This window comes from Neopelma chrysocephalum, unplaced genomic scaffold (genome assembly GCF_003984885.1).
Source record: "Neopelma chrysocephalum unplaced genomic scaffold, ASM398488v2 Primary Assembly neopelma1_42, whole genome shotgun sequence".
NCBI lineage: Eukaryota > Metazoa > Chordata > Aves > Passeriformes > Pipridae > Neopelma > Neopelma chrysocephalum.
In genome coordinates this window covers 7,056,935-7,078,557 of record NW_020897700.1, presented here as the reverse complement: position 1 = coordinate 7,078,557, position 21,623 = coordinate 7,056,935, and positions in this window count along the sequence as shown.

Below are 21,623 nucleotides of genomic sequence, written 5' to 3'. Positions count from 1 at the left end.
GTTTTAGGAATAGGAACCTAAAGAGACAAGGAGATATCACAAATCTTGAATTCCAAGGCTATTCTATCATTTTTCAACAAAAAAAGAGATCTCCTTTTCGGAAAACCTGCAGTATGATTTTATTTTTAGACAAAGAAAAAAAAAGCAATCAAAATTTGTGCATAAAATTAAGTTGTATGTAACTTTAAACAAAATTAAAAGAAGAAAGTATTCGTAAAGTAACCTGCTACCTGGTGTATAATGTATACAATTCCTTCATTACTGATACAGATACACATTTCTTTGCCAGAAGGCAGAAGGTTTTTTAGAGAAGACATGTTTAGGCATTGAGTCTTTGCTTTAAAGGGACCTTTTGAGATCTTAAGAAGCAGTTTTACATGAGCTGCAGTTTTATCTTTGCTGTGAAATGCAGTAATAGTGTAATTTTAATTGGCCTTTGAAAATGGTAATTTTCAAATGGTAATCTACAAGAGGGCTTAAAACCCTTAAAAAATGAGGGCTGATGTTTTAAATATAATGACGTCTTGCTTGAAGAATTGATACAAGCTAAGTGTTTGTCTAATTAATGTGATTAAGCAATGAGAAAATGGTCCCTCTTACAGTTTGCATTTTGTTAGGGAATCATGCATATTCTAAGAGCCAGTGAAAGTGGATGCATAGAAGCAAACAACAAGAAAAACCTTTCTTTTCATTGCTAATATCTATCAGCCCATTCTATGATATGAAGAACTTCAACAATGATAGCCAACAAATAGAAATTTTTTCTTGTAATTGCTTCTAGTTCCAATATGAACTGTGTGTAATTAAGTTCTGCAAGCTGTAAAGAGGGGAAAGAGTTTTTAGAGATCTGGACAAGATAAACCACAAGGATTGTCTTTTTTTTCTCAGTGGAACTAAAGAAGTCTCAGAAATATTTCATAAATTTATGAAAAAAACACAGTTTAGAAAAATAACTCACTCCTTAGTTGTACAATATTACTGAGTTGCAATAATCAAATTATCCAAAACTGGAAAAAGTTATTTTGCCAGAATGAATGAGTGTTGAATAAAATCTTGTATATTTTTCAGAGCTAAAAAGAATTCACAGCCTCATATTGTAGCTGAAAGAAATGAAAATAGACAAAAAAGATGCTCTGTGGAACTCCAACACAGTGCAGTTTTCACCACACTGATAGATTTAGTGCCTTTAAACAGGTAAAAAACCAACCTTTTTTAGTGCAAGAAACAAAACCTATTCCATCTATAAATAAATGGGAGATTTTAGAAATTAAACGTCAATTTTATTTAATTCAAATAGCTATTTGAAGGATTCATCTGTATCTATACAAAGCACAATCTCCTCACAACTAAAACCTCTTAAGAGATATTATTGTGTAGAATTGAGTTCAAAGGGACTTCTCTTAAATACAAAATTGGTTGATAATATATATGAAAATCCCTCTATAAACACAAAGGTAGTGGATATCAGACAAGACAGGACTTTTCTTAAAAGCATTGCCATCTGTAGTATTCAGCCAGGATAATGCCACAAGAAAAAAATTTTTATTTTTTTTTAGAGATTCTGTCTTTTATTGTGCTTTATTTTTTGAATATCTTTGACATTCTCGTTAACATTTCAAGTGTTAAACCTGAACCCAAGCTTATATCTCTTTTTAAGTTATAAAAATTATCTTACTTGTTTTAGTTGCATGCTATTCATTTTCTGTGGAAGTTGACAATTTTAAAGTTATTGATTTAAATAGCACCATTTAAAGGCAGTGCAATTTGCAAACATTTCCAGTAGCTAAGTTAGAACTTGGAAAGAATGTTACAAGCTATAATGAAAATTCCAGTTTCTCTCACTTCTTACCATGCTGTCACATTCAGCATTTTTGATGTAGACTGAAAATCATTATGCAGATATTATGATATAACCACTATCTTGCCAGGAAGTACAGTGCCATCATTTTAACAGCAGAGCTTTTATACTGTACTATAGTTACTTTTTTTTCAGTAAGGATTTACAAACATTCCCAACTGCGTATTAGAACAAAGTATAACTCTAACACACACTTTCTAAATAAAAGCAGAATAAAAGGTAGGCTGAGCAACAGCTAAAAGTACCTGTCTCATGCAAAGAGAAAAAAACCAGTTTTTTTCCAGCATGCTGGAAGGTGCTGGGGCACCTCATTTTCTGCTTTTTTTAGTTCAGTGGTAGATAATGGCATCCTGAGCTGAAACCTTAGAAAGAAATCTGTTTTAGGCTAGTGCTTAGTCTTATTTGATGAAAGACAGAAAAGCAATAGGGCCAAATCTCATTCAGGTGTACTCAGAGTCAAAATTCTTTACAGACCACCAACTTCATGAACAGTAAGCCCTTGCAGAAGCAGATAGTCCCATTCACACTCAAAAAATGTGTAATTCATATCATCTGGAAAATAGCACAAAACCTGAAATAAGCACCCTTTCCTCTTTCTATACAGTTGCTTTTCATTGTTATTTGCCCAGTCTGGGTATTTTAAAACTAATGCACTAGACCTGCTGACTCTTACGTTACATAGTTACTCAACTTCAGTGATTTAAAAGAAATATTCGTAGGCATATCTTTGCTGTAGAATCAACCAGGCAACTCAACACATGGGTTAGCCCCAAGGAAGAATGGAAATACTGGAAGCTACGCTTGAATCACCATCTCCTGATGCGAGTGACCTTGGCTCTATAGGTTACTGGGACTTTTGGAGTCGTATTCTTTGTTCCATAACTTTGAGGTCATATCTTTTTTTTTTCCATATCTTTGGGACTGTACCTTTTGCTTTGACATGTGCAACACAAGTCTGAACCTTGGTGGGAGAATGTGACACCTTTGAGGGCGGAGAGGAGGGAGTTTTGGGAAGGCAGTAAAGGATAGTGAACATATGAATATTTTACTCAACTAACTGCTTCTGTAGAAGCCAATGACAGTGAAAATACAGCGCATGCTCTCAGTCTGGCTAGGTCACCTGCATTCAAAAGAGCATTCTGTTTGAGCCTAGTGCTTCAGAGAGGAGAAGCAGTATTTTCATCTATCACAAAATAGAAACGAAGTTTTCTACAGATGTGTAGAAAAATATTCAGTAAATGCATTAAAAAATGAACTACTTTGGGTGAATAGTTACTTCTTTAGCAGAAAATTCAGTTAGGAAAACACACCTAACATTATTTTTGAGTGCATACATCTAAATCAATGCAGATGCTTGTTTCACTGACTGATTGGCTAACACTCATTTCTCATAGTCCTACATACGTGGACACTTGAAAATTGTTGTACAACCTTAGTAGCTGCTAAGTCCAAGATAAGCTCAATCTTTCAAATGGAACTTCATGCATCTCACTGAATCACAACAGCGTTTTGTTTTTGAACTGAACCTTGGTGGAAGGTTGGGGGAAAGCAAGCTCAAGATCAGAGATAGTATTGAGTCCTACTTGTTACCTTCCTAAGTAATTATACAAGGAATGTCTGTCTCTTCTTTGTCAGGGTGGTTCTGGAATTAATTTCTCACAGAGTTTCAGTATATGCACAACAGTTTTCGTCAATAGTGCAGATCAGTTTTGACAGGCAAAGTGAAAGCAGGTGTAATGACTGGTAATTCCATTATTGGTCACAACATACGGCGAAACCCACCAAGTATTTGCACCCTGATCTAGAGTTACATGGGTCTCTATCTAGTGCCTGAAAGATATGGATCATGCAAAATTCTTTGAACTATGTTTGATGGCTAACTACATGTGACAGATCTGTTATCCAAACACTGGATAATATCATAGTGTTTTTGGGGAAAACACCCCAAAAAGAAAGAATTAAGTAATTATTACTTTAATTATTCTGCTCCTACTAGGCAGAGAAGAAATTAAAAGTGACTCAGTAATGCTCTCTATGAAGACTGAAACAGATAATGGTAGGTACTCTATCAGATAATTCCTCAACAAAAGGAATTCCTTAGAATAGCAATTCCTCAGATTGCAGGAACCTGTGAATCACAGCAAATGGATAGCAATTCTTCTGTTCACATATGTGAAAAAAGAAAGAGGATGAGAAAGCTTAGCAGGCTGGAATGGAATACCTTGTGTTCCCCTAGATCAAGGTTTGGTAGAATCCAAACCTGATGATGGTTGACAATATCCATGTAAACCCACTCGAGTGGAAGTTATTATTCAGTGTGCAGACTGACCCTATTTCATACATTTAGTGTACTTCATCAGCCCTTTTCTGCCCACGACTTCATTTTCATTTTTTATTTCTTTAACCAAAAATTAAAACTGAAGGACTGTGTGAGAACAACGTCAGATTCCAGAGAAACCAGTGAGTCTTGCTTCCTCACCTAAAATACGGAAAAAAGCTTTTAAATTTGCTTAATAATACCAGGCCTTTTGCTTTCCATGCACACACTCTTTATAGAAGGGACAAATGAAAGGTAATCTTTGGGGTTTGGATCATTAGTGCCTGTCTTCACGAAAAGACTGCTTGCAAAGTGTCATGCAGCTTTCCTCTCCTTACTTTGCAGAGTAATGCAATCCACATTGGCTATTCTGCTGCTGGACAAACTCCCCTCTTGACCCCTCTGCTCACCAGCCTCCACCCTCAGATCTGTAAACTAACTGTATCTGTACTGAATGGCTGATTCAAGCTCTCACAGCAGGGGTGGAATGTGATTAACAACTCTTGAAAGCAGATCATCAACCTGGTTTTACTGGAGGGGCAAATTTGTTGAATATTTATGGAGCATAACTTGAGCTGATTGTTCAGAAGCTCCAGTATACAAGATTCCAGCAGACTGTAAGAGGAAAATGGCTGTCTCAGACTGAGAAACAAAATATTTAGCAGTTTTCTTCTTTAAGAAAATACAACTATGCTCTAGTTCCTACAGCTGCAAACAACACCAGAAATAGTTCAGGCAGACCACTGCATAGAGTGAAATCATAGGCCACAAAAATTTCTTATGTTTTATATCCTGAGGGTAACAGCATAAATACAGTAATGCTTTGCAATTATGCAATGCCTTTGAGCTGAGGAGCCCAAAATATTTTACAAAAGTGGGTAAGAACTATGCTTTTGAAAGACTAACAAACAGTGGCAAGGAGTTTTCCATGTGGAGCTATGTGACAAACTGATTATTTTCTCTATGGTTCTCTGGCTAAAATAAAAAAAAAAAAGGAACCAAAATGTCCATTTGTGTTAACAGAAAACTAATTTTTTGTTTTCTTGGTAAAGATGAAGCTCACACAAATTCTTTTTTCCATGTAAAATGAAACATTCTCTTATTTTGCAAGTTGATCTCTTTTTCTAATATATCTTTTATTCAAAATGTTTCAATAACAAATCAATAAGGTTGTATTTTTTGAAATAGTGACATGATGGCAGTTTTATCTCATGCTCAGGTCTCATGATTTAGATACAAATTCATTTAATATTTCTGTTCTTCTTATTTCTAATTAATGTGATTCTGTTCCACTGTGCTCCCATTTATGTCATTAATACTTCTACATCCTGCATTTGCACCAGTAACTGGTCCTACTGTGTAATGATTGATGTAACAATTTAATCTGAAAGCAGTGTCATGATGCTTGAAATACACTTAGTTGTATTGCAAGCCAAGCCAAACAGGGGATGGATTGAGTTTCAAGGCAAGCAGTAACTCCAATTATTAAGAAGCTGTGAAAAATGCTAATAGTAAAGGCTATTTATATTTAATGTTAAATGAAATATCTGAAATAATCCTTGCCAATCTTATAGAAGTCTAAGACAATTGCATTAAACAGAATAAAAGACAAAAAAGAAGCCATGAAAAATTTGACTTAAATGTGTTTGATTAATATTTTGAAATTTCCAGGTTTTTTTTATACTGAGTAGATGGGAAACTGGAAAAAAGAAAATTAAAAAGAAAAAAGGGAAAATAAACTCTTTGGTTCTCCAGGAAAGTATTGCTGTTGGCCTCGAAAAACCTCAAGCATGTAAGCGTGACCATTCTTCTATTGTATTCTGGGAGTACAGCATGTGCTCAGCTCTGGCTTAGCTTTCTCCACTTATGGAAACTTTAATGACAAGGGCCCTGGGAATGAGTATGGCATCTAACATTTGTGAGCTGAAGTTCTTAATTTTAATCAAGTCTCTCCTAATTCTAAATAAATTGACAATCTTTAGGAAATAGCCACCACTAATGGTGGCTTATGCTCATATAAGGTATTTGATCATATAGTGTTGTCCTCAAGTTATCCTCTCCAGACTTGAACTTGGGAACAATTAAAGACATTAGTGTTAGCGAATCAATCACAGCTTTTACTAGAGTGTAGTGCCAGATGTAAGACATGAGGAGTTTATTCTGGACAGAAATTATAGGTAAGGACTTGGCAGTGGTGAACGTTAAACACAGTAAAGAGCTCAAAACATGAAGAAAGGAGAGACCCTTAACAAAGGAATCATCTGAAACACGAAAAGCTTTCTACTTTGGTTGTCGGTAATATGTGAACTAACACGTGTAGATGTAACTATACACACAGATGTACACTGTATTTTTACCCTGATTAGATTTTCTTATGTGTACAGGGATCTCAAAAAAATTTCTCCAAACTAAGCACCTTTTAGTGCACAGAGAGGAAATAGCAAAAAATACAGACTGTGATACAAAGGATCAACTTCTCAGACATCCTTGCAAACAATTTTCTTGCCGTCTAAATGTCATAAAGTCAAGGCAAGTCTAATGACTATGAATACACACTCGGTCACTGAATCCTGTCAGCTGTTCTTATTCTTCAGAGTCTGACAAAGTGAAGACAGAAGGTTTTCCATAGTATTTCTGACTTCCCTTGTCTAATCACATCTAAAAATGAATAGACAGAGAAAATAATTTTAACTCTAAGAATCCCTTTAATATTTGGATTTGGGTCAGAAATCTTGCAAGGTTGTTTTCATTGTGCAGATTTTTTTCTCATTATGAATTTTAATATAAAAGCAATCTGATTTTTCTTTTTCCTCGGGCTGGTTGGTAAGTCTCCCTTCTGAAAATTCATCTCTGTGAAACATACTGGAGAATTTATTATTTGTGACTACATGTATAAATATGAAAGATCAGAATATGTTTTGCTACTTATATTCATGTTTCAAAGAGTAGATCCGTTCAAGATGCACTGCCTTACTATTCTTTTTTTGTAGGAAAGTATAATGTGCTTGTGGTTAAATATTCTCAGAAGATTCCTCCTCTTCTTCTTTTTTTATAGCTTTGTTTCATATTTCCCACAGCCATGAAAGACCACACAAATAATATGCTCCCGTAAAAATGAACAGCTCAGTATCACAGAAATTATCTTAGTTAATTTAAGCACAGAACAGTTGTCAAACATGGTATTAATTTTTAATGTAAGATACTCAGTGTCTCTTTTTCTCTTGTCTTGAAGAAGTAAAGGAGATGATGCTTTGTTTAAAAAATTAAAGAGGGCATGCCAGTAAACAGTTCGTATTGCTCTGTATGGAATCAAAGTTATTCTGTAATGCAGGATTAAAAAGGTAGTTATTTACCTAGGGAAAAAAGAGCCTTTCACCAAACTCATATTGCTTGGTGATTTATAAAGCAGGATAAATACTGTAAAAACCCCAAGTATATTTGTATTTTTTTTAAAGTACCAAAGCTGTGATCACATTCTTTTTATATCCTCTTTCCAAAAATACTTCAGTAACATTTTTTTTCCTGGAAGAAACATGTATAAAAATAGAAAAATGTTAGCATAACTATTGCAGAATGTGTGTGGAGAGAAAATTTTTGTTTAATTTTGCAAGCTTTTTTATATAAAATACATTTCTCATACTCAATAAAATACTTAGGCAAATGCTTAAATCTCATTATTTTTATAGTGTATGCTAAAATACTCTCCTGTGGAGTTGAGAAATAACTTGAAACTATGATATTACTCTAAAGTTTCATTAAATTATTGTAAAGATGAATTCCATATCTGTAGATAAAACCAGAACACAGATGGTACTGTAGTGGAAGAGATAAAATATGGAAACCAGGTGTCACATGAAATTTTTGCCTTCCATTCAAGATTAATTTAATTCTGAAAGTCTAAGTCTCACAATGGACTTGTAAGCAAGCCACAAATTAAGGTTTCTTAAATAGAAATTACTCAGTAGTTAAGTTTGAAAACCACAAATTGCGATATGTTCAGAATTTTCAAGCAGGCAAAAAACCCCTATATAAATTATTTATGATAATTTCTTTCATCTAATAGTTAGAAAATTATCCACTTACAAGAAACAGAGGATTTTTTCCAATGAAGCATATATTACTGCCGTTTTTAAAAGGTATGTGAAATTAATTCCAAGGTTTTTTACTTTGGTAGTGATGAGTCAAATTTCTGTTTAATGACAACTGCTGTTCTTCTTTAAATTCCTGATTAATCATAACCAGATTTTTTATATTTGTGGCATTTTTATTACTGTAGGTTTTTTCTGCTTTAAACAAAATTGTTCTGTTTGTTGGCAGATTAATTCTGGTAATAGCCAGTGATGACCAGGGCCAGCTCAGGTGAAGAGTGCAAGTATGTAACAAAATTTGTTTGGGGCCTTGTCAGTACCTGCTCAAGTCTTTAGTTCACCCAATAACTCTTAAAAGTCAACAGAAAATCTTCCAATAGACTTTGGCTGCATCCCTGAGAAAGGAGAATCTGTATTTTTACTGAAATCGTGGCTGCATTGAGAACTAAAATGATTGGTGGGCGAGATATCTGCAAGTTCCTTGTTCTCTGAAGTCACCACATTCCTTAACGGAGACTCACTTCCTGATAAACTCATTACTTTTCTTGGTAGATTATTCCATTTTTATTACAAGCAAACAGTATTTAAAAATACTTTCTAAAAGTCACAGAAGTGGCTAAACTATCTACTCATTAATATTTTTTTGTACAGTCCATATTCGTGTCAGACTTCAGTTCTTACATTCTCAAACAAAAACTATTAATGTGTACAGTCTGACAGAAATTATCACCCTCGCAGGGCAACTTAATTCAGTAATTCTCACGCTTTCTGGGTATACGCAAGTGTGGGTACTATACAGATTTCTCTCTATTATTGTTTTTAGTTTTTTCTTTTTCTCCTTCTTGTTTTCTTCCTCTTTCTATTTCTGTGCTTCCTTCCTTCCTTCTTTCCTTCCTTTCTTCCTTCCTTCCTTCTTTCCTTCCTCCTTCTCTTTCCCTCTTCCTCTTGATTTAAGAAGAAAAAGTATAGACAATTTTTACTTATAATTTTTGTGCAACAATGACAGTTATTGCTTGATGTCATCCTCTTATTTTGGTACTGATATGATGTTAGTCTTGGATATTCAATTGGTTCTACAGATCTCAAAAACTGAAGGACTTAAAATAACTAAAAGTAAATCTCTAGTGTTTAGTTAACCATCAAAGTAAGGAAAACACTGGGCAGGCTGTTTAAAGCAAAACGAGCACACTAACCATGGCCTTTGGGATAGTTTCCCATGATTTGGTTGTACTGGAATTTTCAAGTTGAAATTCAAAAGCTGAGATATCTTTTCTTGTTTCCTGCTGCTCAGAGTAGAATAATAGCTTCCCATGTAAGCATTCTCAGTAAGCAAAAATATCTATAACTCTGTATAGTTGCTACCACGTTATAGAGTTCCATGGAGTTATGTTTTTTTCAAACCTTGTTTTAATGTTTTAGATTCTGAACAGTCCTAAATGGTTTCAGCCATCATATAATTTAACACTGAGTCATTGTACATTCCTAAAAGAAACCTTCTCTTATGCATGATTACATATTGTGAAAATGGATAGGTTAATTTTGCAACATGAATTTTCCATGGTAGCTGTTCTGCTACTATTTTAGTCTGTTTTTAATGATATACTCACTACAACAGTCCTCTTATATACAATTACAATTTTGAAAAGTGACTAACTTTGGCTGCAGCTATATACATCATCTCAGACTCTCTCCTGTGGAATGGAAGAGTGTGCATGAACATTTTTGTGTGTTTCTAGACCCAGAAAAATTGGTTGATAGAATGTGCCACATTACAGGTATTGCCATTAGGTAGAGATGAAAATTAAAGGTTTTGACAGTTTCTCAACAGTCCAATGTTTCTTTCATATTTTCTCACTTGTTTCACTTTCTAACCTGATGTGCAGTAAACCAGAGTGGAGGTGCTTTATATATATAAATATGATTTACGTAAGACAATACCTGGGTCCAGGAGGTTCATTTGCCCCACAGAAGCAAAGAATCTGCTTTTACTTTTGCACACCTATTGAAAAAAAATGCTGCTGCTGTCAAATTTTAAAAAAATTTAAAATAAAATTCAACTTAAACCTGTTCTCTGTTTTTACTCAAACCTGAGAAGAGAGAATTTACACTAGGTAGCCATCTTTTTTCTGTTCAGCAAAATGGAAGACTAAATTGGCAGAGGCTGAAATTCTGAAACACTGAAAGCAGTCATTTAATCTGAAATTAAAGGAACTAGAAGATGCTGTACAACATCCCATTTTAAGTTGCAGTGAGAATTATAAAGGTACTTAAAGAAGAGTCTTATTCTCAAATTTTCTAACAGGTCAAGACAAAACTGCTATACAGTTAGGAGCAGTAACTGTGAGAGGTTAGGCAGACAAGAGAAGCACAAAAAGCTTCTGTGTTGGAACCTCTTTTCATTCTACAAAGAAACAGCTTTGGATCATCCCCATGTGGAGAATGATAGAGATAAGAAACTCTCTGGTGGTAAGCATCTGGAATGGGAGGGAAGATCATAGGATATTGTGGGATTCTCTTTGTTTCTTTCTCTAACTGCGTATGTCTTTGCTGGTTTTTGAAGCTTTTCCAAACCCCAAGGCTTCTGAGGTTCTTGCATCACTCATTTGAATGGGGGTTTTTTTGGAATATTTTTTATATAACAATGTCAGAGCAATGTGTGTATATGTTAACATAGGAGAATATGTGATGGGCCCCTAATTAGATTCATATTCATACTGAAATTTTAAAAAGTCCCCGGCACGAATGAATTACTGCAATGATTACTTCTCTCCTGATGGGAAAAGATAGCAGTTGTTCCGCTATGTACTAGTCCTGAGCCAAGGATATCCACAGATTCAAGTTTAACTGAAGTTCAGATAGATTGTGACATAATGAACTCGATTCGTCAGTGCTGCCTTGAATAACCAAGGCCCCCCCACTAAGTTTCAGACTGTCTTGGAAGATCCCTGCAAACTTACTGTATGTGTGGTAGTGTTGTTTGAAATCAATTAATAGTCTTCAGAGTACCAAAAGATGTTGTACTTTACTGGAGAGTGACCAAGTAAATATTGGAGTGCTGCCATCCAAGTCAAAAGAGAGAGAGACCTGTTAATGGAGCCAATTTGCTGTAGGGAACTACTTTAGAGGGTGGGAGGAAAGAGTTTAGGGCACAAGGAAACAAACCCAAACATGCCTTATATTTATTCAGCACTCTGTAGGTCATTCTCCAGTGGCTTTACCTTTAATGATGAACATTTAATTTTTTTTTTGTAGACAAACAAAAGCTCAGTAAATATTCTATTTTCAAGATCTCTGTTCTCCCTATTCATCATGTATTCTTTGATCAGTGGGAAACTGAGGTAAAGGTAATGCTATAGGGACTGACCTAGAAAGCTAGATAATTTTATTTACATGAATAGAAATAGACAAATCTATGCTAAGAAATAGGGGCTGTACATGAACATGTTTAAAAGATAACTTAGGAAGTGTTAACTCGTCTGTACGTGAAGGCTATTTGGCAACTATTTTTGCTAATAAGGAGGCAAAGGAAACCTGTAAAATAGTAAAGTAATTATCAGCATGGATGGAAAAGGAATCACACATTTGACATTTACAGCCAATCGATATAGCAATTTGTTGAAAACTGTGTTGAAGAATATTATTTTCTTTTAGTATCTTTAACATTTTATTGATTTCTATCCAGAGAAAGGATTTGAAATTGGAAGTCAAAATCCTGTGATTTTTTACACTTGTTTCCATAAGAAATCAGGTCTTTCTCAGTCAGTAGGTCTGACTTCCTGTCTGTTAAAATCACAGTTACTGAAAATGTGATTTTTTACCCTCTGAGACTCAAAAGGGGTTATAATTTCTCAAAAAGCCTAATTAAGTGTGAAATTTTGAAATATGTTAGACTATTTCTCCAACTTAATTTTGTATTGAGATGTGTATGTATAATATATCTTCATAAAGTTTAAACAAAAGTTGATAGATTGAATACAAAAGTGACTTAGAATGTCTCATCAATCATGGAAAACCCATGGCAAAACCTTGCCAGTTTATTAAACCAAAGTTTTGTACAGGAATTCACTTGTATGGACAATTATATTAATAAAACCTGCTTTTCCTTGATTGTGATGAACAAAAGGTTTACGAGATTAAGGCACTTCAGTGGTCACAGTTTTAGTTAAATGTTGGAATTAAGGTTAGAAACATATTTCTATGGCCTGTGCTTTATATAGTATCAAATCAGTTGAACATTGTTAGATCCCAACTGTTCTCCATTACCACTTTCCGCTGGCTTACCTGCATTTTCAATGACCCTACCATATACCAGAAGGTGCTTTTCTACCTGTACAAGTTGGTTTCACTGTCTAAAGACTATAATTGCTTTGTTCTTGTCTGGAGTAGCATAAATAAGATTCCAATGCTGCAACTCATTCAGGGTACAGCTTTGTCCCTGTACCCTGTTCAGGGTACAGTCCAATATCAGTAGCCGCAAGTTTTTTTGAGTCATAACTTGCACAAATTTTCTCACTATCGTTGCCTATTACATCCGCATTGAGTGTAGCTGTAATCACTGGTCATTTGCCACATACAGTGACATGACTGACTAAATATCAAAGTGGTCTTTCAAGATTTGAAGCTATATGCAATGAAATTATAAACCATATAAATTCAAAGCGATTATGCATGCCTACAAATGAATGTGATTTACAAGTGCATGGGTCATAATGGGTGGTAGGAAATATCAAAAGATTAATAAAATATTATAAATGAAATGCGAGATTAAATATAGAAAATCTGTCAATATCCATGTATGCTTGTTAGAGGGCTTTTTCTGCCATTTTTCTACTTTTTTTTTTTCAGTCCTCTGTCAATTACATAATTTTACACCCTAATTTCTAATTTAGATGAATTTGGCAGCAGAGACAGAGCATAAACGGACTCTACTGTGATATTTTTGTTTGGAAGTGCTGAATATTGACAGAAACTGTAGTTATTTGCTTATTCATTGTCATCATTATAGTAAATATATCTCTGTATGGATCCCTGAAATGTTTTAACCCCCTTTTTTTTTCCTGATAACCACACTTTTTCAAATATAATTTGTAAGAAAAGCATGGTGAAAAATTCATTTTTTTAGAATATTTTGTGATTTCTTTTACATCAAGAGCACTGTACACTTTTCCCTGAAAAATAGCTAATGTCCCTTGGTCAGGATCTTTACCAAAATGAGAAACATTTTGACTATTGGACATAAATAAGTTTCAGGATTCCAAAGCCATATTTTATCTTGGCTGCTGCCTTGATTAATTTCATTGGAAAATGCTTTAAGTTGTGTGAGTGAGAAAGAAGACTATGACTCTGGACTGTATGAAGGTTTTGGATTTGTGATTGGCTTATTTTTCCCCCCCCACTGTTGGGCTTGGGACTTGTCAGGGCGCTTACACAAACTCCTTTTGTGAAATGCCTTAATATTTTAGGAGGAGTATATACACACAGAGGAACGTGGATTCAGCTACCAAAAGAAACTTTTTCTTCTAATAAACACTTTGATTTGCTTAATGTGTAACCTACAGGGGAATACCATTCAGTGGGTTGTCAGAGTTCACATGATTCTGTATGTAATTACCTTGGTATTATAATTGCCTGTAACTGCCTATGCTGGAAATGAAGTAAGTTTCTGACCAGGGGGGATGTTTTTACATTATTGCATTATTCATGTTTAAAGCAAGTTGGTGAGGAGTACAATTGGAAAGAGAGAAAACAAAGAATTTAGATTAAAGCCCTTTATAGTAAAAGAATTTGGGTTTGTAAGATTTATTTTTGTATGGCAGGATTGTTGTGAGACAGATTAACACATTTCCTATCCTATGGAATCATCATTTCTTCTCAGAAAAAAGATTAAAATTTAATAATTGGGAAGATTTTGGAACGACTCTTGACCTTAAAAACAATTCCTGAAAATAATGTGTTTTGGAACAAAACATATATAATTTTTAGAGTCTACAGATTTATGTACTACATTGCAAAATAAAAATAATTCAGAGAACGATATTATAACACTAATCAGCATGCAATGCAACTTAATGTGATCTCAGTGTGCTTGCAGACTGGTTTTCTCTGTTTTTCTGAAGAAGGGGAATCTGCTTCTTCAAAGTTCAAAGGAAAGGTCATAAAATCAGATAAGATTAAAAACCTAGCAAGTTCTACACGTGTGTTAGCAGAATTCCCTGTTTTAATTACTTTCAAGTAATAATATAATTTAAATTAACAGTTACTCTGACTTTTCATCACAGTTTCTCTTAAAGTTCACATCGAGAATAAATAAAAACTTCTGAACGATCAGCAAATGTTTCAATAGGCAATAATTAGCCACTGTGGAACAAGTGAATGTGTTGGTTCTCATTTGAAACAGTACTATCTCATATTTTCTTCTGTTGTGACCTAAATTTTTTGTACCACATATGACTTTTGTCAGCTACATAATTCTATAATCAATCATTCAAATTCTGGAGTGAACTAACAATTTACAGCAATTTTAAAACACTCAAACACTGAATTCTGAGAATGTAAGGTGGTTTTTTTTAATTCTAACTTACCACCTTCCCGATGTTTCACCTTTCACCTTTCTATATAACCTCAATAACACACAGGTATTTAATGTTAATTAAAGGTAGAATGCATTTTTGAAGTTTATGTCTTTGTGAAGAATATGCCCCATTAACTACTTTAGCAGTTACAGCAAAGAATTCAAGAATTGAGAGGAAAAAAGAGGTATGTTTCCTTATAAATTAATGGTCCTCTCATTTATACATAAAATATCTATTCTAAAATAAAACTGCTCTTATTATTTCCCACTTGCCATATGTCCACAGAGACTCAATTGTCTTTACTAACAATATTTATTCTTACAAAAGTTTCTTTTATGACTTTACTATGAACAGTATCTTATACTGAGCATCTGACCTGTGTGAAGTAATTAGAATTGGTCAAAATTATGCTTCGAGCATGTACAAAACAATCACGAGCCCTCCCTGAGTCCCTCAAGAAGAGGTAGTAACTTAAGGGGAAAAAAAATCATGGAATTTTATAATAGTTTTAGTGCTTTGAGACTTGGCTACACCATCTTAGCCCACAGCATCATTCCTGAATATATTAAGCTACTGAAAGATTTAATGACTGAGATTTTAGATTAAATTGTATTTTATCACATTCATGTGTGTAATTGTGTGAGCACGCACAGAATTTGTTGCAAAGAAATGCTGCAAACCATGATTAAGTCATCAAATACCTTTGTATTAGGACTCTGGTAAGGAGTTTTGAAAAGAACAGTGTCTTATTCCACGTTTGTCAATATATTTTTTTTGTTTCTCTCATTCTCTCCAATTTGTGTTGTCTTGCATTTTGTAAAGGCATTAGCAATGCTGTCCCAAACTGATCAGGAGAAAACTCTTCAAATGCAAAATTAGAAAATAAGTTTAAAGTAAGAAAAGAAAGTTCAACAGCTTTTTATTATTATTATTTATTTTCTTTTTATTTTTAAAGAGTACTAGCTTTAACTTGTGCAGCAACCTTTGTAAACTGGGTCCATACCTGCGTCTCCAAGACTTAGAACAGTGTCCACCACCTGCACTAACTGTTGACATAAAACAACAACATGCTTCTGCTTGGTCTGAACTGCAAAATGCATGCTCACATTCTTGCCTGGCTTATTTTGTTACTTCATCAGATATGATCTTTGGAGGAAACCTTGTCTTTGGTTTTACCTGTGAATATATATACTATCACTTATGTGAATTAAATGACAGTGAATAATGAAACATGAATGTAAGCCCAATTTTTTTTTTTTGACCAAGCAGCTGAAGGTTTTGGGATCCAGTGGCAAGTCTCTGTTTCTTGTGAATAACTGCAATCACTCTGTACCCACAGTAAATACAAATAGCCTCTGAGTTGTGCCTGGTAGCTTCAGTTTGCTACAGATAATATACCACAAAAGAATTCCAGTAGATGTCTGTTTTCCTGGCCTGTGATGCACTGAGTATGCAGTAGTAGAGGCATCAGAATGAATTACACTCAGTACATTGCTGCTATTTTCTCTCATTTGTACACTGCTTAAGAGTTGCAAAAGAGCAAAGAACAGACGAGAATCTGGCCTTGTCTTCCTCTTTTTTCTTTTTTTTTTTTTTTGTCTTTTGATAATAGTTCTTGTGAAAAAAAGTTACTTATGAACACTTGAATATTCGTGAATTGAATGGTGGATGAATACAAAAGTATGCTGAGCATGACTGAAGGCAAATTGAAAGAGCCAAAGATGCAGTCTTGGTGTTATTCTCCTAATTCAACACATGCTCATTTGCTTATTGGAAAAGTGATGAAGATGGAATGTTCTAAACCATTTTATCTGCAGAGATTCCAACATTCAATTTAGGACTCCAGTAATACACCTTAAAATAAAAAGCCAAGCAAATGTGCCTGTGATTGTTTTCCATTATTCATATAAAGGAAAACTAATTATGAAAATATTTATTTGATGTTTTATTCATGAGCTAAATTTTATAAATTGGTTGCTATAATAATACAGTTATATACCTTTCTGTTTGGTTCCAACAGTTTCTTCTATTTATAGCCATGAAAGCTAAACTATAATGATGAAAACAGGGATGAGTGATTAGCATAATGGATGTACTGATCAAACAATTTCTTCAGAAATTTTCTCTCTCTGTTTTCAATAACTATAATTGTTTTTTTTGTTCAAAGTAAATTGCAGCAGCAGAAAGTACATCCCTTTGGTGGCTTTTGCATTCTGTTTCAAGTGCAATGCCTGACAATATGCTTCCTTTTGTTCTTCCTGATTAAATACAAGTGAGTTTTCACATTTGCAATATTTCAGAGTCATTCAAATAATAATCTTTAAGTTGTTAGGAAAAGTAAAGATTTTTACTAAAAATTTATTTTCATGTATAATACAAAACCTTATTTTCATAATGAAGTCTTATGGTCGATAGACAGCAAAGATTTGATTAAACAAAAAATGAGATTATAAAATAGAAAGATAGTAAAAAAGTAATGTTTTTTCAAAATTAACTTATGACATTAAAACATTGTACAGTTACTGATTTTTTCCCATGTTGAATTAGGAAAAATTGTTTATGTCTGCTTACACTGATGGAATCTGAATCCAGTCCTACTCATAAACAAAATGAGGAAATAAGGACGAACAAAATATCACTCTGAAATTATCCTTTAAACCTAACAACTGTTAAAATGCAATTCAAGAGAAAAAAAAAGAAAAAAACCCCTGGAAAATAGTTTGCTATTCATAAAATCATGGAATCATTTAGGTTGGAAAAGACCTCCAAGATCATGGAGTCCAATCTTTGACCTATTACCACCTTTTCAACCATTGTGGATTTCACTTCCTAATTGTTGGATAGGGCCACCTCCATACCTGATTTGTTGCATTCAAAATAATGCTTATGGAATTCAAAAATGAGACTACAAGAGAGAAAGTGACGTTATTCCCACCGTGGCTTAATTAAGAGGAAAGGTTTTTGATTTCTACAGTTTGCTTTTAATAACCCCCTTGTTGATACAATACAGTTACTGAAAATAAGTTACATGTAATTTTTCCCTGTATCAGTCATGAATAAGGGAACCAAAAAATGTGGTAAGCTGGAAGTAGGGAACCATAACAGCATATGAAAAGGAGGATGAAATACTTTTTGAGGCAGACTTTCTATTCAAGCATCTTCCAGATTCTGCAGAATCAGATCTATAGGCCCTTAATGTGAGCCCAATATTAATAACTTTATACGAAGTTGTGCCTTATATTATATGACCTTCTTCTAAGGGAATGAAATTGCTTTCATATGCCATAAAATTTTCCAATAGAAGGAGTTTTAATATTTTAAAATCTGGCAGTTTATCCATTTACCCTAAGGTCTTATGGGTTGGTATTAACTAGCATCTAATCTTTGCAAGTCGATCTATGAAGCAGATTATAAAATTCTGAATTTAACATTTCTGTAAAAGAGTTTTTAATTTTTTATTTTGTTTTTCAAAGATAAAATGTTCATGATCATGTTTCAGCTTCTGAATCTCAGATGAAGACAAATCCTCTTGGAAAAGTTAGTTGGCAACAAACTTCTTCACAACACAGTTTCTCTTCTGTTCTCCATTTTTGAAATTTAATCTGGCTTAAATTCAAGTATCTTCTCCACTTGGGCATCCTGTCTTTGCAGGTTAGGAAAGCTGTTTATGTTCTGCCAAACAGTATGAACAGTCAGAGCAGGAATATTACCATCTTTCTAATGCTTGTATATCAAAAGACTAGGAAGAATTCCCAGGATATTAATTGCTCCTAGATGAATTGTGAATAAAATTCATAATCAGTTAAGCCCTTCAGTTTTCTGAAAACCTTCACTAATCCTACAGTAATGTTAACCAAAAAGCATAGAGTAGAAGTATTGAGTGGAGTTCCATAGGACCTTCTTTTTAAACAGATAAGGAGGATCTTTTTAAACAGATAATATTAAAATGCCTATGTGGTTAAGTGGTGCCTGCTGCATTCAGTGTAGTCCAACAGCTAAGGGAGAGAGATCCAGAAGAGCTAGATGTTTTTCTTAGCTTGGACTTGGGCCCACAGGGTGACTTTTAGCTATTTACTTTTCTTCTCTGAGCTATTTGGCTATTTACTTCTCATCTTTCTCACCTACTGAAAATTATGAAGTGTCCTTTTGTGAAATAGTAATTACTAATCAATAAGGAAAAGGTATTATGTAAATTAAAATTAGCTACTTACAGTATTATACAGTGGTTTAAAGTTACAGAACCACACTTCAGATTTCATCTTTGTAGTCCAGCTCCTATCAAACTACTGTTCATTTTCCAATCATATATACAAGATAGGTGATCTGGAGGTGATTCTCATAAATCACAAACATATCTGCTGCAGTATTTCTCACAGTAGTTGAGAGACTTTTCCCAATGGAAACCACACAAAATCATGGTAAGGAAGAAAGGAGAAAGGGGAATAATACCCTGATGAATCATAATCCGTATGGAGTCTCCTTCATGGTGGAAAGTCTTCAGAACTTCTCCATGTTTTCGGGACTACTAATTGCACGAAAGCTTAATTGCGTTAATGGTGTCTTTATTTTCTGAGTTAGAGCTTGGCATCTGTAACTATGTTTGTATACACATGGACACACACACAAGTATCTTGATGACATATTTCCTTAAAATCAGAATTATCTTTCAGATAGTAAGAAGTGTTAAGTTTTTCCTTCATAGTAGAATCCAAACTCCTAAGGTGGAATTCATTCAGGAGGTTTGGTTCTTAAAGCTCTGGGCAGTGCTCTCTGTGTGTTCAGAGAGTCACAAACATCTTTTTTATTTCTTGGAGAAGAGAGGCTGGTGGTTTTTTGTTTTGTGGGTTTGGGTTGGTTTTTTGTTTGCTTTTTTTTTTTGGGTGGTGAGGGGGAGGACTGGGGTATTGTGTGCCTTCTTGTATCTCTTTGTGTCCTTCAATAATCAAAGTGCCCTTAGCTTCCTGATCCTGTTAGAGGAAATGTGGAGGGTCTTCTTTGTACTTACAGGTTGAACACTCAGCACTACTTAAAACACTGCCAAGCAAAAGACACACCCTTTTATATTTTACACTGGAGTCTTAGCACAGACATGCAGAAGTCTGCTCATTGGTTCTGTCTGGAGTGGTATGTGAGAGGAGATTGCAATTGCTTGGGTGCCTTTTAAACTGGCAAGTAAGCTATTATTAGCTTTTATTATTAGCTTTTCTTGTGAGAGGCCATAATGGGGATGAAAGAAGGGACATTATTAAATGCTTTGGCACTGATTTAAATGTAGTGAGAATTACAGATGGTTAGACGATGATATTGCTGGAAGGGAATTCAGGAAGTTATTCAGTCACTGTCCATTCACCTACTGCAGGACAGAGCCAATTATATATAGGTAGAGTCTGAGAGACAGCTATACAGCCTAGTCTTAAACATCTCCAGCACTGGAAATAGCATCGCTTTCCCATAAGGTGTGACCTGGGCTTTACTTTACTGCTCTGTTATTAATATGTTACTGTTAATATCTTGTTCTTTTAATTTAAGTCAATTTCTGGTTTTAATATTCACATAAATATGATATTGGGTTAATTCCTTCCCCTTTTCTGAAGTGTTTATTTAGGTGAATACTTATTTTGTTTGTTTTCCCTTTGTATCTCAGTTTCTCTCCTTTAGGTTAAACTCCTCCATCTCTTTATTAAATATTCTGTAATAAATAAAGCTATAAAAACCTCTCATATTTGTGGCTCTCCTCTGGACTCCCTTCCTGTCACTTTTCTTGAAATATATTTTCTCAAGCTGAACAAAAATTTTTCCACTTTGTCCTTACCAGTGCTGCCTAATTCAAAAGACTATTGCATTTATCTTTTGTTTATATGTGAGAAGATTTAGTTGGCTGATTGCAGAAGCATGACTCCATTGACTTATGTTCTGCTGCTTATTAAGATAGTTACTATATACACCTCAGAGTGATTTTCCAGCCAGTCATTTCAGACCATGTATTTATGCAGATAGCCGTCCCTTCGTACGTTCTCATTCTCTCTGTTAAATAACATCCAATTATTTTTTGGGATATATCTACAATTTTTCAAGTTCAAATCTGTGTTTCAGCATATTCGTAGTCCCAATTTCAGTTCACCACCCAGTCTCTTACTGAAAATAAGGAATAGGTATGAGAATACAGAAGCATGAGGAATAGAGCTCTGCAGAAATCCATTTGCCATGTAGTTCGGAGGTAAACATTAAAAACTATTCCTGGAACATTGTTTTCCTCATATCTACACCTACCATATTTATTCAGATCATGATTTTAAAGTTTGCCTGTGAGAATGTTATACATAAAACCCTCGCAAAATATATGACATTTGCTGATTTTTATCTGTCCACAGTGCCAGTTTTTCTGTTTTAAAGTAAAATGACATTGATTTACTTGATTTATTCCTTATAAATTCCTGTTCACTGCTCATTTATCTCTTCCCCACCCTCCTCCAGTATTAGCTAAACATCCTTTTCTTCCACATATTTTTTTGAAATTTCAAGTTAAGATAACAACTCAGTAATTCCCCACTTCTTCCTTTCTTTCTCTTTCAAGTGTAGGATTTAAAATTTTTTGGTCATCCTTCTCAATTTCTCAAAGATCTGCAGTTTCGTCAGTCAGTTCCTTAAGTTACAAAGTACATTAGGCTAAGCCGATCTGGAATAACAAAAATTACCTAAGTACTCTCTTATTTATTTCTTCCTCAACCAGGGACAAGAGTTGTCCCAGTATTATTTATTAAAGCCTCTTTATCAAGCCTCATATTTTC